This window comes from Pomacea canaliculata, linkage group LG3 (genome assembly GCF_003073045.1).
Source record: "Pomacea canaliculata isolate SZHN2017 linkage group LG3, ASM307304v1, whole genome shotgun sequence".
NCBI classification, from domain to species: Eukaryota; Metazoa; Mollusca; class Gastropoda; order Architaenioglossa; family Ampullariidae; genus Pomacea; species Pomacea canaliculata.
In genome coordinates, this window is record NC_037592.1 from 5,266,041 (window position 1) to 5,280,892 (window position 14,852).

At 44.6% G+C, this 14,852-nt stretch overlaps 1 protein-coding gene across 2 annotated transcripts in view; it reads right to left on the bottom strand.

Moving 5' to 3' along the window:
- The window catches only part of LOC112560634 (liprin-beta-1-like), a 67,047-nt gene extending 54,861 nt beyond the window's left edge, over positions 1-12,186 (bottom strand). The window contains exon 1 of one of the 2 annotated variants that reach the window (XM_025232586.1): positions 11,724-12,186. The gene's annotated coding sequence lies outside the window, so the exon portion shown is untranslated. Of the gene's footprint in view, positions 1-414; positions 746-11,723 lie in introns of those variants that run through there. The other variant, XM_025232587.1, reaches the window with a different exon arrangement.
- Positions 12,187-14,852: the final 2,666 nt, after the last annotated feature.

Consider the following 14,852-nt stretch of genomic DNA (forward strand, 5'->3'; position numbering starts at 1 on the left):
AAAGCACTTTCTTGCTGAATAAAATTCTCCCCGCACTTTGAAAGAGTTCATCTTTAAGATTTTTCTAATGTGTGCTCGGTTTCAGTCACGTTACCTAGAGCCTACTTTTGAACCAGTTGCCATGGTTAAGCAATTCGATCGCAGGGTCAGAAACCAGATTACTGCTAACATCCCCATCCCGTCCTCTTCTACGTCTGGAGGTGTTATTGACAGTACAGTCTTCCTCGTCTAGAATTACAAGTAACGAGTTGAGCGGTCCATCATCGGAAGCAACGCACACAGACGCCAATGAACTGGCTGCAAAAGCTTCTCCGCCTACATCACCGCTGATTTTTCAAGATACTGTCAGTCTTGTTCGGAGACCTGCACTTGTAAAGTTTAATCGCATTAAAAGCTACTCTCATAAAAAATTACCTGTCGGTGCAGGCACCTGCCTGGCTGGACAGGTGCGACCGAAGCAGCTCTCGTTTCCATATCCATCTGCACGCTGTACACAAAGGTGAGCGACACCTCACCTGCCCACACCTGTCGGTTCATTACTGCACGCAGTTCGCCTTCTGCTCTACCTGTTGATGTCCCTGGCGGCCTGTCTAGCTGCTGGCTGGCATTGATCAAGACTTTATTTTCGCTGCGTGCATTTCTTGCCAGTAGTAGAGATTTCAGCTAAATGGCCCATTTTGATTTTTATTTTTCGTTTGGCATTTCTCTATCTCACGTGATCAAAGGGTTGTAAACAGCAGGAAGACTTTTTTCACATTTGTCGAGCTTTTACAGTCCATTCTAGCTCATTCAATCTTTTTCAAATCGTAATGGAAGTGGATGTAAAATTTTTTACCATGTAGGATCATTCATAGAACTTTTCTTGTTTGACTGGTCCGAGCTTTCTTTTAAGTCTTGAATTGAGGATTAAACATTAAACTTTTACGACTAGGAATAATTACACGTTTTATTTGTTGGTAAAGAAAGCTTATGACGGGATGTTCAAGGTTTCTCTGTAGTCACAGTGTTTATTGACTGAGATAATGTTGACAGTGCCAAGCCCTCTGTCTCTGCAAATGTTTATAGTTTTATGTCTTCACTTAGGTCCAGGTAACAAACATTGGTGCAGATATTGTAATGAGGTCTGACCTTTCTGTCAAGTCACTATGGGGATAGTAACTTGCACAAGACCTATAACTTGTCTACCATGCCACAATGATCACAGATGCTGCATGGTTTCCATGACAAGCCTTGTATGAATTCTTTGTTTCACTGAACAGCAAACAATCCAGTTCTAAGATTATGAACGGCAGTTACTTTGAACTGTAAGAATTGGAGGTTTAGCTTGATTGTCGTGTGTAAGCTCGCCTATAGTGTACACACCACGTACACGAGGTTAGAAAGAGTTGGGAGGTGGGAGAGAAAACCTAAAGTGCTTCTTGCCAGCAAGCAAAGTTATTCAATCAAGCATTAGCACTATCACAGAGGCCCCATGCCAGTGATGGAGAGAGGAATTAGGACGTAGTCTGATCACGTGACGGCGTAGTGTCGATTTGTAACCTAATCGCAGAACAAAGTGCAGAAGACAAGTCTATCAGTTTCAGTGCTTTCCGTTCTTGAAATGCCAGCCTCAATGGTCCTGTAAATAGCGCCACCACGCCAATGACATCCACGAAAAGGAACAAGGGGAGGCAATCAGACAGGAAGTGCAACAAATCCGAGTTAAGCCACGCAAGAACCGCGCAGCATCCCACACTTGGAATTCTCGTGAGAAAAAAAAAAAAAAAAAAAAAGCCGCAAAGAAGCTAGTGAACTTGAGCGTGAAAGACAAAAACCTTGTGCCTCTTCCTGCTCCACCAAGAGTCCCTGACACGTCAGGCAGCCGTCATCCTTTGATGAATGTCGAAACGAGGCCACGAGTTGTTCACCCCGAACGACTGAAAGTGTTCACAGTTTGCTTACAATCTGTTTCGATCACGCTGTGCACAATCCATTGTGTCAGGCCCGTTCAGTCGTTATGAACAGGCTTGAACAGTTCAATGTTCGCATTCTGTTCAAAAATTTGGGTCACACCACAAACATCGCACAGTTCACTTGTCGGCTCGGGTGTACACAGTTCACACAGCTGACCACAGTCGGAGTGAAAGTGTAGAATTAGTCTACAAACGACAGACAAGGGTAGACTGCACCACCGAGACAACACCACCACAACCACCCCTACAGTGCACAGTTCACTCCCAAACTCCTGAAATCCTGTCTGCTGAACGACCTGCAGCATCAGCGCTCGCGCGTCAGCTGGTTACGCGAGACGACCCCGGATGAGGAGGGTGCAGCAACACCCGCTTCACGCAGCTGTCCATTGAGCCCCTCTCCTCCCACACACCCCCGGCACCCACGACGAACACCATGCACTTCACACACCCTTGTACTGGCACCGCACGGCAGACGGCGTCTTGAAACCATTCCAAAGTCAGCCGCACCGTGTCGCCACCAGACACACACTCACGTGCACGGTGCCAGGCACAGCGGCACCAGACGAGCAGAACAGAAACCAACGGGAGGGTGTGTTGTCATTTTGTTCCTGCCTCTTCTTTCATTTGTTGTTGTCGTCGTCGAAGTATTTTTCCCAAACGCCGAATACGTTGTCTGTGATGTGTGTGTGAGAGTCGTTTGATGTCACTGGAAACGGTTTCTCAACACCGTCTGCACGTGCAGGCGCTGGCTGGCGCAATAGGCATGCACGCGCACATCACCCTCCGATGCCTCCCCTAGGACCATCTGCTTGTCTCGAGAGATGCACGTGCAGGGGACTTCTTATCAAGGTTAGGACAAAGGATGGGGTGAAGGAAGTAGCACTAAAGTGATGCTAAACCAGCACAAAATTTATGCTGAAACCGTGCTAAAACAATGCTAAGCAAGAACTAAAGCAGCGCTAAAATACTTAGTGCTAAAGTAGTGCTAATCCGCATTATTTGAATAAATACTGACGATAAGAAAAGTCAAAATTACTGTGAAATCACTGGACCTTTCATCAAAAAACTTATCTACAGTCGCGACCATCGCTTTACCTTTAACCTTAAGGTCATATGTGAGTCGGCAAGTTATATTTAACTTTCCACTCATGTCACGGTGTCTCTTTGTTCTTTGTCTTTCTTAAGAAACACCTTCACGTTTGTTTGTTTTTTTGTTTTTTCTTTCCCCAAAAAGCCTTGCACTGCTTCTTTGTCAATCAAAGATCATGAAAAGACAAGGAAAGATAAACATTTTTAAGTGCTTTCAACAAGAACTCGCTAATGCTGTGTACAACAACAATAATAAACATGGCAAAATGCTTTAAATGCGAAGCAAAAGCACTCTGTCGGCAGATGGGAATTAAAAGGAAGTAAAAATCCATCCGGTGTAGACTAGAGCAACATAGGGTTCTTCTTGTCTCTTTTACTATGCTCCCCACCTCTTATCGTCTTGAACTTCCTGCTGTCGTTCTCCTCCTCTCAATAATCTTTATTATGCGATACACCACTGACTGCAACCGTCCGGGCGGCGATCCGACTCGCGTCTGTTCGATAGGTTAGAGCCAAGAATTTCCTCCTCTACTATCACACTCTCTCTATCTCTCTCGTCAGCAAAAACATCAGAACATTTCCACCAGGGCGATCTAAAGATATTATATTTTAATTTCACGAGTTTACGATAAATGTTCGCTAGAAAACGTGTAAACATTTTTGAATCATGCAACTGACTGCACAAACTCAACATGGCGGTGGTAATTAGTGTAAAAAGTAAGAACAAAATATGAAGCGTATAATTTCTCAATAATTAACTTAAAATGATTGATTAAAGACTCGTTCGAATAAATCGTGTAAAAAATTAAAGATAAAGTAATAAAGAATGAAAGAAAGATAGAGAAATATATAGAAATCTAGTAATGCACATTGCTACAATTACACACATGCAAAGATGCATCACATGCTCGCACGCACGCGCACACACAAGTATAACAGTGAGGGTGAGGAAGATGAACTTTCGTATACACGAAGCCGGGTATTTTGGTGATTCGCCCTATCATCTGGTTCTTGTCACCTTCGCCTATATACAGCACACCCCGCTAAAGCTCCCCCACCCATGGCAGTTAGCTGGTGCCAGGAGATTTCTGACACTGGGTGCTTGGTAGGAGCAAGAACACACCCTGACATGTACAGTAAGCTTGTACAAGATGCACACACTCATACACAGCCCCCACCTCACGCACACCCACCCGTTGTACTTTGATGAAAGGACAGAGGATTGGTCTGAGGTACCGGACACAGTTTGTGACTGTACAATGGTGGACAGTGCACTGTCACAGTCACCCGAGTAGTAGAGGTCTGATGACAATGGTGCACTGATGGTGCACGAGCGTACGGGTGCGCGTGCACTTGGAGACTGAGCGAGGAGGGTGTGCACTGTGTGCCTCGCGGCATCGCGACATCGCGCTGTGAACACCATTCACAGTACTGGAGGTCACCGCTCCACTGTTCATATCTACATTGCCTGATGGCTGGGCGATGTGAGCGTCCACAATGCACTCTGTAGGCAAGGAAACGTTCACAAGATCTCCTTGCTCTCTGACATTAAGGACGGGACACAGGAGATCTCATGCAAGCCGCCCCCAGTGTCCTCAGGATGGACAGAAATAGTTATCCGTCGACTCTGTGTCCTAAGCATGGGGGAGAAGGAATCGTTGAAACCTGGGATAAAACAGAAATTACCGCAGACAATAAGCGTGGGTGGGGTGAGGAGGGAACATTGGTTCGATGAAGTATGTTAGTTGATTGACAAAAACTCTCTCCATGGGGCTTGAGTGCTTACACCTGGTTACTCTTACCTCACGGAGGGCAACGAAATGACCTGAGGGTACACCTACACTCTGACGATTTCAAAAATGCCACCTTAGACATTTAAGAAAAGCATACTTCGGCGTTTTACTTATACTGAGGTATTTATTTTAGGGATAAAGATAACAGAAGATTCTCCGAAAGTATACAAACATGACTAATTCGATGATAAACATAAGTGGTTTTTAGTGAATTAATGATTTATACAAAGTAGGCGTGCAGCTTATTTTTTCTAATGCAAAATTCAAATGTAAAGGATCAGCAGACAAGCTAAATCATGTCGCGGAAAGATGAATAAAGCGGTGTGTGTGTGTGTGAAAGAAAATAAATCAAGACCAAAGGAAAGAAAATTTAATTCATAATTTTGTAGGCATCACATGAGGCTGTTGGCAAGAAGCAGACGCAGTCATTTAACAACAAACAAAATGAATTTAGAGATCGTCCACCAAGGGACGCAACGCTACGTGAGAAAGAGAGAAGGGGAGGGGGGAGAAAAATACAGAGAAAGGAAAGAATCCGAGAGATGGAGAGAAAGCGAGAGATGTAAATGAATATATACTAAAAGAGAAAAGAAAAAAGTGAAAGATATAAAGAAGAGAGAGAGATAATAAAAGAGAGAAAGTGTGTGTGTGTGTGTGTGTAAAAAGTATAAATGAGAGAGAGAATTGTGAAGTGTTTTTTTTTTATTAAGTTAGATTTAGTCAGAACTGATTTTTTAAAAAAAAGCCCTGTCGTCCCTAATCCCCCCTCCCCACCATCACCACGGTTATCATGATCGTCGTCATCATCATCTGTTGAAAGGTCAGCACAAAGACAACATCTGGATTGTCAGTCAGTCCAGGAGGAGTTCAGGAGGTCATGGTGTACACGTTCTCTTCACTGTCGGAACCAAAGCCCAATCAGCGCGTGCAGTTCACGTTCCCAGACAAGATTTGGCAACGAGTCAGCTGTCTGCAGACTCACTTAAAAAAATTGTTGACTTCGGGCGAAAAAAATCATCATGAACAACGACCACTCAGCTGCTGAGAGAGTGTATATATATTATCTAGAGACAAATATCCGGAAGTGACGTCAATTGTATCGTAGCATAAAGCTCTTCTCTGTATGTGTGGCTCCATTAACCCATTCTTCAACATTTCTTTCCCTCCAGCAAAACTATGTTCATTCTTTTTTTTCTGTCTACGCTCTGTATTTGGCATGTCCATAGCTGAGATCTGGTGCCGGCGAAAATGTCTGTGTGACAGCGCATGCGTACATGTGTGCGGATGTGTAACGAGTGTAGCCTGTGTGTGAAAGCATTTCTGTGCAATGTGCAAAGGTACATGCTTTGGTATATGTGTGTCTGTAGATCCATGATTCCATGCTTTTGTCTGTAAATACATGCGACGGAGAAGCGGTTAGCCGAGTGGTGTCCGAACTGAGAGGCGAACAGTTCGATACCCGCGTAGCACAGCTCACCTCCCCAAGTCGACCTGGGTGGTGGAGATGGGTACCTGACTCCACAGAGGGTTGGGAAGGCAAGGCTGCGCGAGAAAAGTTCAGTCTCTAACATCTCCTCTCTCCTCCCAACAAAAGGTTAAAGGACAAACTTCACCTTTTTGCACCTAACACATGTCTGCAAGTAAACCGCCCAGCACAATGTGACTGTAGGTACATGTGTACGGTCACATGTTTGTGTAGGTACATTGCTGCGTACACGTGTGTCTGTGTACAAACACACAAGTGCCTACATGTCTATATTAACAGCCTGACTGGCAGAAGCGGCGTTGCTTACAAGTTTCAAGATGCTCGGGCCAATTTAAATGTATACATGTACCTTCCAAACCACAAGACATGTGGAGAAAGCACAGCTGGGCTTATTGACGACCTGCCAACATGAAGAGAGTCATGGCCACCTCACTCACATGGTCCTCTCATTAACAGATAGACCCTGGCTGGCTCTGCGTGAAGCCAACTAACCGCCATATTGCTACCCCGCCAGATGACACTGCATGCCTCAACCCTGCCATTGTATTTTCATATTTGTCAAGTACCAATGTTGCATGCTTGGTTTTTTTTTTTAATTTTCAAAAACTGGTTCTTAATTTTTCGCATGATTTCAAAACTAATGATGTAGGTTTGACTTCATCTTTTGAAATTTAAATTTAATTTTTTAAAGTCGGTCCAGCAGTAAAAAAAGGTCAGCGGAAAACTGAGGTTGAAGGTAGTTTGCTACATGTGTTTCGACGGCAGTTTATTTCATAGTAAGCAAAGGAGTTGTTGTTCAGATACAGCACACCAAAACCAGAAGAGGTCAAACTCATAATGTCGGGTGGAAGGTCACATGAATACATAATTCTTCGAACGCTCCCAGACGCAATAGCAAAAGCACTACAATCGTATCAAAAATAGAGAAATCTGAAACCAAGTTTGACATTCTTGACATAAATTTTAAAAATGTCTCCCCCCACAACAAAATGAATTAAAGAAGGTCAAATGGAATCGCTAGGAATAAAAGCAGACGAGTGCGTCAGAGACGGGTGGAAATGGTAATTGCTTTTTGGTGTCTGTATATACACCACCTGGGTGTACCGGCTTACCTCAGCAGGTTAGACCGACAGGCAGATAAAGCCAGACACTCGGCCAGACAGTTTGTTTCACACAGTTCTGGTTTTGCCTTCATGGTGTAAGTCTGCGCCATTGAGGATAAAGGTAAAATAAATTGGCAGCGAGGAGGCTGTTAACTCGGGAAGCATCATGTGTGTCTGATGATTGAGCGCAGAGAGAGAGAGCGTGAGAAAAAGGTATACACAGGAATGGACAGAAATGCTCTGTAGACTCGTGATGATTTCAATAGAAAACTGAAGCGACAAAAAAAAAAAAAAATAAATTGTGTGTGTGTGAATAAATGAGTATCAGTCTGCGAGTACATGGGTGTGTGAGGGTGCGCGTACGTGCACTATACCCGCATAATGATTACACTTGTCAAGACTCATCAAGTCCATTAGTTTGCTGATCTGTTTGTCCTACACTTGTCCATTACACTCCCTCCCCAACTCTTTCTGTCCTTTTACTCCTCACTTCTCTATTTTCTTCCGCGCATGCACATCCACGCGTGCGAAATGCCGCCCTACATCTGAGATATATAGGTCAGTGTGTAAGTACAAACATTACAAGACAGGCGCGTGAGCTTGCGTGTGTATCTGTGTGTGTGTGTAGGAGTGGGAGGAGCGAGGGAACATGACAGGTTACGAAACAACACACAGGTATAACCTCAGCGTAAAGAGGTAAGTCGGTAAGTATAGTTCTTATGCTCGCCGCCAGACAATGTATTACAGGAAAGAACGGCGAGATGTTTGTGTAATAATACACACGAAGCTATTTTGATTGTTGTTTACTGCTGGCAAAGTAAGAAGAGCGAGGTATGAACTCTGACCCCGAGACACAGCAGTTAGTTCAGAGAACAGCATCTCGAAGCCACTAGTAGAAAAGGAAGAGAGCTTTTTTTTCCTTTAATAACTGGGTATTTGTGTGTATGTTTATGTGTACGTGTAAAATAATCCGCCGGTTACATTTCTTGTCGACAGATGTCGCTCTCATCACTTCTTTTCCGCCCGACTTGTGCAGACATTTTGTTACCACAGCAACGGCACAAGAGACTCACCCAACCAAACAACAACGTTTGGCTTCCCGGCGATTCCTTGAGGGCCAGGTGGTTAAAATCATTGGTACACCATGATACAGAATCTCTGTAGCTGCGGAGAGGTGCACACCCCCTCCCGCACACAATTTCCCTCTCAATTAGTTTTCTAATTCTGTCGGTAAGTGAAACCTGTACGAAAGCCAAAGCAATGTGGTGATGGAAACCCCGGGCCTTGCACGGTGTTGGTAGTTGACCCCATCCACTCCTGTAGCAAAGCCCATGGTTCATAACCTCCCGACATGGTCAAGACATTCTCCTTCCCACCTACGTTCTGTCGAGCTGGAGATGGAAGGAAGGAGAAATGAAAAGAAAGAAAGAGACAGGCGGTGAAAAAGACGGAAAGGTTAACAGACTTTGAGTCGCCTCCAGCCAGACCCTGTGGTGAAGACTCCCATATGTCTCTCGTCTAACTCCGGAGTGGCCTCACCTTGCTCCCGTTTCGGATTCTTGACCGAATGACCAATGCTGAATGCGCTAATATTTCAGTTTATATCATAGGCGACTAATTTTCCTCATAACCTTAATGAGCAGAGTAATGAAGCAGCCGTGAACTCTCCCCATCGCCCAGTCCTGCAGGGTCTGACGGCACCAATGTGAAAATGGTCAACGAGAGATCTGGAAACACGTCATCTTCCTCCAGCTTCGCCAAACGACAATCGTTTTCCTAGGTGAACGAAGGTGTACCGATTTCTGCATGACTGACAGGCAGCATGTGTAAATCAGGCATGTCAAACACGCAGCCCGCGGGCCGCATCCGGGCCTTTGCAAGCATACCTGCGGCCCCATACGAGGATATTATACGTGACGCGGAACATTACAGACAGGCGTAACGTTAAGAGCAGGTGAAAAAGTAAAGTCTTTACTGTCATCTCCAGAGATGAATAAAATATGAATAAAATATAAATGAGATAAATGAATAAAATAACAAGCTACCACCTCTTTCCTACTACAGCAAGCTGGAAATACATTTCATAGTGCTTTAGCTTACCCACTGTTGTAGTTCTTTCTTTGCGAGTTTTCCAAAGTCAGGGCATGCTTTCATCGGAAGCAATCCTTCGCAAAAGAAGATCAAAGCTTTCACAGAATACACATGCTTTGCAAGGCCCGGAAAACTGCTTTCCGAGTAGCGCCCTCACTTCTTGGTTTGATGCTTCCTCGCCAAACAGTATTGCAAGGACCATTCTCCACAGCACGGAGGGAGGAAGCTGGCATAAAAGGTTGGTTGGGGGAGGGGATAGGAAACGAAAACAAAATTGGTCGGAAAACATCAAAGAGTGGACTCATGTATGCTCCAAGAGGTCCATCTACAATCTAGATGCTCCAGCCTCTGTCAAATGTTTGACCTCTCGTGTCGACTCCTGATGACTACCTCGGTACACACAGACACACACGTGTACATACACATCTACAAAGATATGATAACTACAGGAGAATATGCATGAGATGAACTAGTTAATGGGAAAGGTTGATTAAAGAAACAAAAACAAGAACAAGGACAACAATAAACAAGTGGAAACTCCCCAAGAAGTTGTAAATCACACACAGGGTTGCATTTTTTTGGTTTTCTAAATTTTGTTACAAGATTTTCTAAAAATAGAACTTGATCTTCATCCTGAGTCCATTTCAAGCCTCCTGTAGCCTGTCGTGCAGGATGTAAACAAATGTCACGCCATCTACACCTGAATCGTGCCGGGGAGGGCATCAACAAGCAGACCTGCATACCTCAGTCAAGGGGGCCAAAGGCCTGAAAAACTCGTTCTGCGACAGAGGGAGGGACGAACCTGTTTAGTGTTGTTATATTGGCTTGCCCTGATTTCTACCTTCTTTAAAGACGAAGGCACTAAACATGATTCCCCATTCCACGCCCTCCCCAGTCTCCCAGACCCCTTCACTGGCGAGCATACATCTATCACTACTCACTTATAAGATTTAAAAAAAACCTTACTTTTGTATCACGTTTTATGACGATTTGTAAAAAAGAGTTTTTTTAAGGTCTAGATGTTTCTGAGTTTATGTCATGACGAGTTAGTCCATACTGTACAATAAGGACATACCTTCCAGTAAGCCCATACTTCGTGTGAAATATTTCCTATATATATATTATCTATCATGGCCACACTTTATGTGTAGTAAGCATGTACTACCTGTAGTGTAAGGCTCTGCTTGTGATGATGAGTTGGGGTTATGGAGTCGAGAGTACACTGGGTAGACCAAATACCCGGCATCCAACGCTCTGTGACGCCGGTAATGGCAACTTCAAAGGACCGCATGAACCCTCCTTGCAACCCCCACGCCTCTCGTTAACGTTCACTCAACAACCTGAGCAACCAGCCGCGCACGTGCGACATGATCTACGTGTATCCGCGGGCACGACGATGACACCACCAGTGGCATCACAACGACCGGAAGTTCTGTCTTCGCAGTCTTGGCTGTTGGATATTTGGTTACCTCAGTCTCTCTCTATCGCACACGCACAGGAGGAGAGAAGAGGAAAGAAACAGATGGAGACAAGCAAGTAGACAGGCAGAATTACACACACACAAACACAAACACACCCGCATCCACACTTGCCAGGCGGTACCCAGGCCCACAAGACTTGGCGGGTGTCTGTCGGAAAATTGCTGACTCATCAAGCTAATGAATCTTGAGAGTAAGCATGTCTGGCGCATCCTTTAGCTTTACAGGTGGACAAACGGAGACATCCTGCAAGCGAGTCTACAACAAAAGCTCGCCTGGAAATAAACTCGAATGTTTAGACATCGGAGGTAAAGAAAGCAAACGATTGATGAAGTGAAGAAACAACCAAACGACTGGCAAGGAGTTTACAAAGGGAGCTGGGAAAAAAAGAAACCGAAAGAGGGAAACAGGATCAGAGGAATAAAAAAAGAGTGTGTACATCAAGAAAGAAGATGTGCAATAAAACAACGGTAGAATCTTGCACTACCATCAGGGTCGGATGTACATTCCTGGGACGAATTGCCAGTCACGCCCACTGGCGGACTCTTGTGGAAAGAAGGAGAGAAGAAGAAAAGTCTACACACAGTCTGAGACTGACTCGTCCTTGACAACAGCATCGTGGCTGCAGTGGGAGAAACACAAAAGTTACACACAGCCACACTCTCATCTTTCGACGTGTACACCGCCAGACACACACACAGACAGACGCAGGTACGCACACCTGTACTTACCCTAGTTCGCGGTAAGGTCTGGTAGTAGAAGAAGCGATAATCCTCGAAACTTCGGAAATTCATGACTTGGCCTCCGTCAACCACAAACCTCTTCTGAATGCACTTCACAAGACGATGCCACTTCCGCGTTTGGCAGGCTGAACCACTCGTCCACACACACAAATGCACGCGCGCGTGCACGAACTAACACTTGTGCAGGCTTCCCACATCGGCGAGGCGCGTGCAAAAGGCCGGAGGGCAGGCGGAGGGAAGTGGAATTTTCAACGTTTGAAAAAATATATCACAGGCTTGCGAGGAAGTCTTGAGCGTTATGGGCACATGGCAAGCGAGCCAGATATACAGCAGACGAGGGCTGGCAGCAGGGAGGAGGGGAACACAGAACCTCTGTGTGCCTCGTGAAATCTGTCATCTCCCCCATCGCTAGTTTCACGGCAAGCCTTCTCCTGGGAGGGAGGAAGAGAGGGAGGGAGTTGGGAGGGTGGGAGAGGAGGAGTCACCCTCTGCCTTCCAGCTGGTGGGTGTAGCACGTGCACCGTTTAGGTGCAGAGATGTTTTACGGCGAAAGGTAGCGTCGAGTGTTAGCTAACTCGTGATGATGGCAGCAATGGTGTCGTCGATGAGAGTGGCTGGCGGGAAGTGTAAGGTGGGTTGATGAAAGGAAAACAAACCGACCTACTGACACCAGGCAGTTTTTGAACTTAGCAAGCAGTCGTTGTAACACAACCTGACGGATAACCAACCTCGTCATGTCTCTCATCTGACGTCACATGTAAAGGTTAATTACCGAGACTGCTGGAGCGCAATCAACGCTAATTAACCTCCGTTGGTCACTAGGGATGACGGATTGAAAACAAAAAACTGGTTTAGTCGGAGGAAGTCACAAACTCGCGTACTGCAGTTGAGGACTAATAATTATGTCACCAGCATCTCGGTGTTAGGTGGCAACAGTCTCTGATGTCATGGTATGTCAGGGAGGTCACAGGTCACACGACTGTACGATAGACTGTACTGTGTGGTGTAAGTCGTGGAACCACCAGCTGCCAGCCCAGGGATGACGCCGTGACGATTACAGCTGTGTGTGAGTGGAACACCACAAACTGTCGCGAACTTTGAACTTCACGTAGTCGCTACAGCTCCTTACATCATTCGTGACATCACTTTGCGCATGTCAGGTTCAGAAGTTTCACAGAAAGTCGCCGAATAAGTTGTTGGTTACATCAGAATCATCCAGTCTTGCGAGCATCTCCCCCCCACTTCACTCCCCACCCCAACCTGTTTCCCTCGCAGTTTTATCTCGGGTAGCCAATATTATCTATCTAGGTGCACTCACCGTCCCATCTCCCCTCGACCTTGCATGTTTTTGTGATATACACCCACGGTAACAGACACAAAAAAGCAAGCAGGCTCTCAACAATGTCCACGATAAATAACCACGAGTTTAGTCTCAAGTCTTGGAAGTTAAGAAACATATACCAAAAATTCCCTTGAAGACAAGAGATCAGAAAATGAAAACATCTACAAGGAATGGCAACTGAATTACACGCGAAATATTTTGCTCAACACATCAGCTGTGAATGCAGCGGCACTACAAAATAATTACCTTTAGTGTAATTAACTAATAGTCTGATCCAGAACTCTTTGATTCTCAAAGTGTGGTTTAAATACACGCAGTTGAACAGGAGAATCAGGCAACCTGCCGGTCCCCAGGAGAAAGTCGACACAGGGATCCGCTAAAGAGACAGCAAATGGCATAATGTCAACAAATGGATTCATTACAGAGAGCCGATGACAACGTCGACAAAGGAATCCATAAAAGGGAGCAGATGACAAGTCGACACAGGGATCCACTAAACAGAAAGCCAGTCACAATGTAAGCCGCATACACTCAGGTCATATAGGTCAATGATAAGAATCCTGAATGAGCATTAATAAATATTACTTATTACCTTAAGCTTCCAAATCTGACCCTACCTGTAATCCCAGCGTGCAAGGGCTTTGGGCATTTGAACGGCCCCGATAGGGAAGTGAGACTTTGGGATGGGAAGCGTGTAATTCGATCCTAAACGGACGCGTCCATCGCGCTTTTTTTCTTCAGCCGCTCTCGATTTGGTAGCCACGTGATCGTGTCGCATCCTTCCACCCGCTGTTTTCCAAACCCCTCGCCGCGTGTACGGGTCATAGGAAGGTCACATCGTCCGGTTTTACTTTGACCTGCACGCGGACATTTGAACTGTACGTCCATCTTCAAGTGAAACACCGCCGATTTCTGAAGTAAGTCTTAATAAAGTTAAGTGAAAGATGCCATTAAAACAAATATACTTTATAACAGTGGATAGTCATGAATAATTTATGATCATATATAAGTATTGTAGTGCTTTTTGTGAAATGTTTCACGTGTTGTACCCGGCAGGTCTCACACATACATCCACTGGCAACTCGCTTTTACATGACGCTGTCTTCTATATGTGCTGTAAATAATTTAAATGGTTTAACCATATCCTTCTTGTTGTAAATAATCAAATTGTTTAATCGTATCTCTTGCCTACTAATTGCACGTATTTACTAATTACAGAAATGAAATGTTGAGCGCGAATACGATTGGCGGAAGCAAGATGACAGTGCATGATGGGTTCAAATCAACTAGTCAAGAGGTAAAGCACACTACACACACACAATCTCTCGTATCATTGATGATTAACTTCGAAGTTGAAATCTATGACATGAACTCATTGAGTCATGCTTGAAATTCGTCGTCTGCTTTCTCAATAACAGTGGTGCTGCGATTACCAAACGTCTTGGTGCATTCTAGGGGAAAGCAACAAGACAATCACATTGCTTTCTGAACAACTAAAATTTTGGAAAATTATTGCAAAGCAAAAGAAAGAATTTTATTTTTGTACTTATACACTTTGAAATTAAAACAAAATGTATGAAATCCAAAGCTATGCAATGAACTTTGTCAAAGTCTGTCATTTTTCTAACAATCACTTATCTGATCACATATATTTTCTATTCTCTTAAAATGCTGCATGCCATTTTTTCATTTTATTTTACATGATTTACAAAAGAAACTAATTATAACAATCTTTAATTGCAGATCACACTGACTGTAGGTCTGGCTCAGTGAAT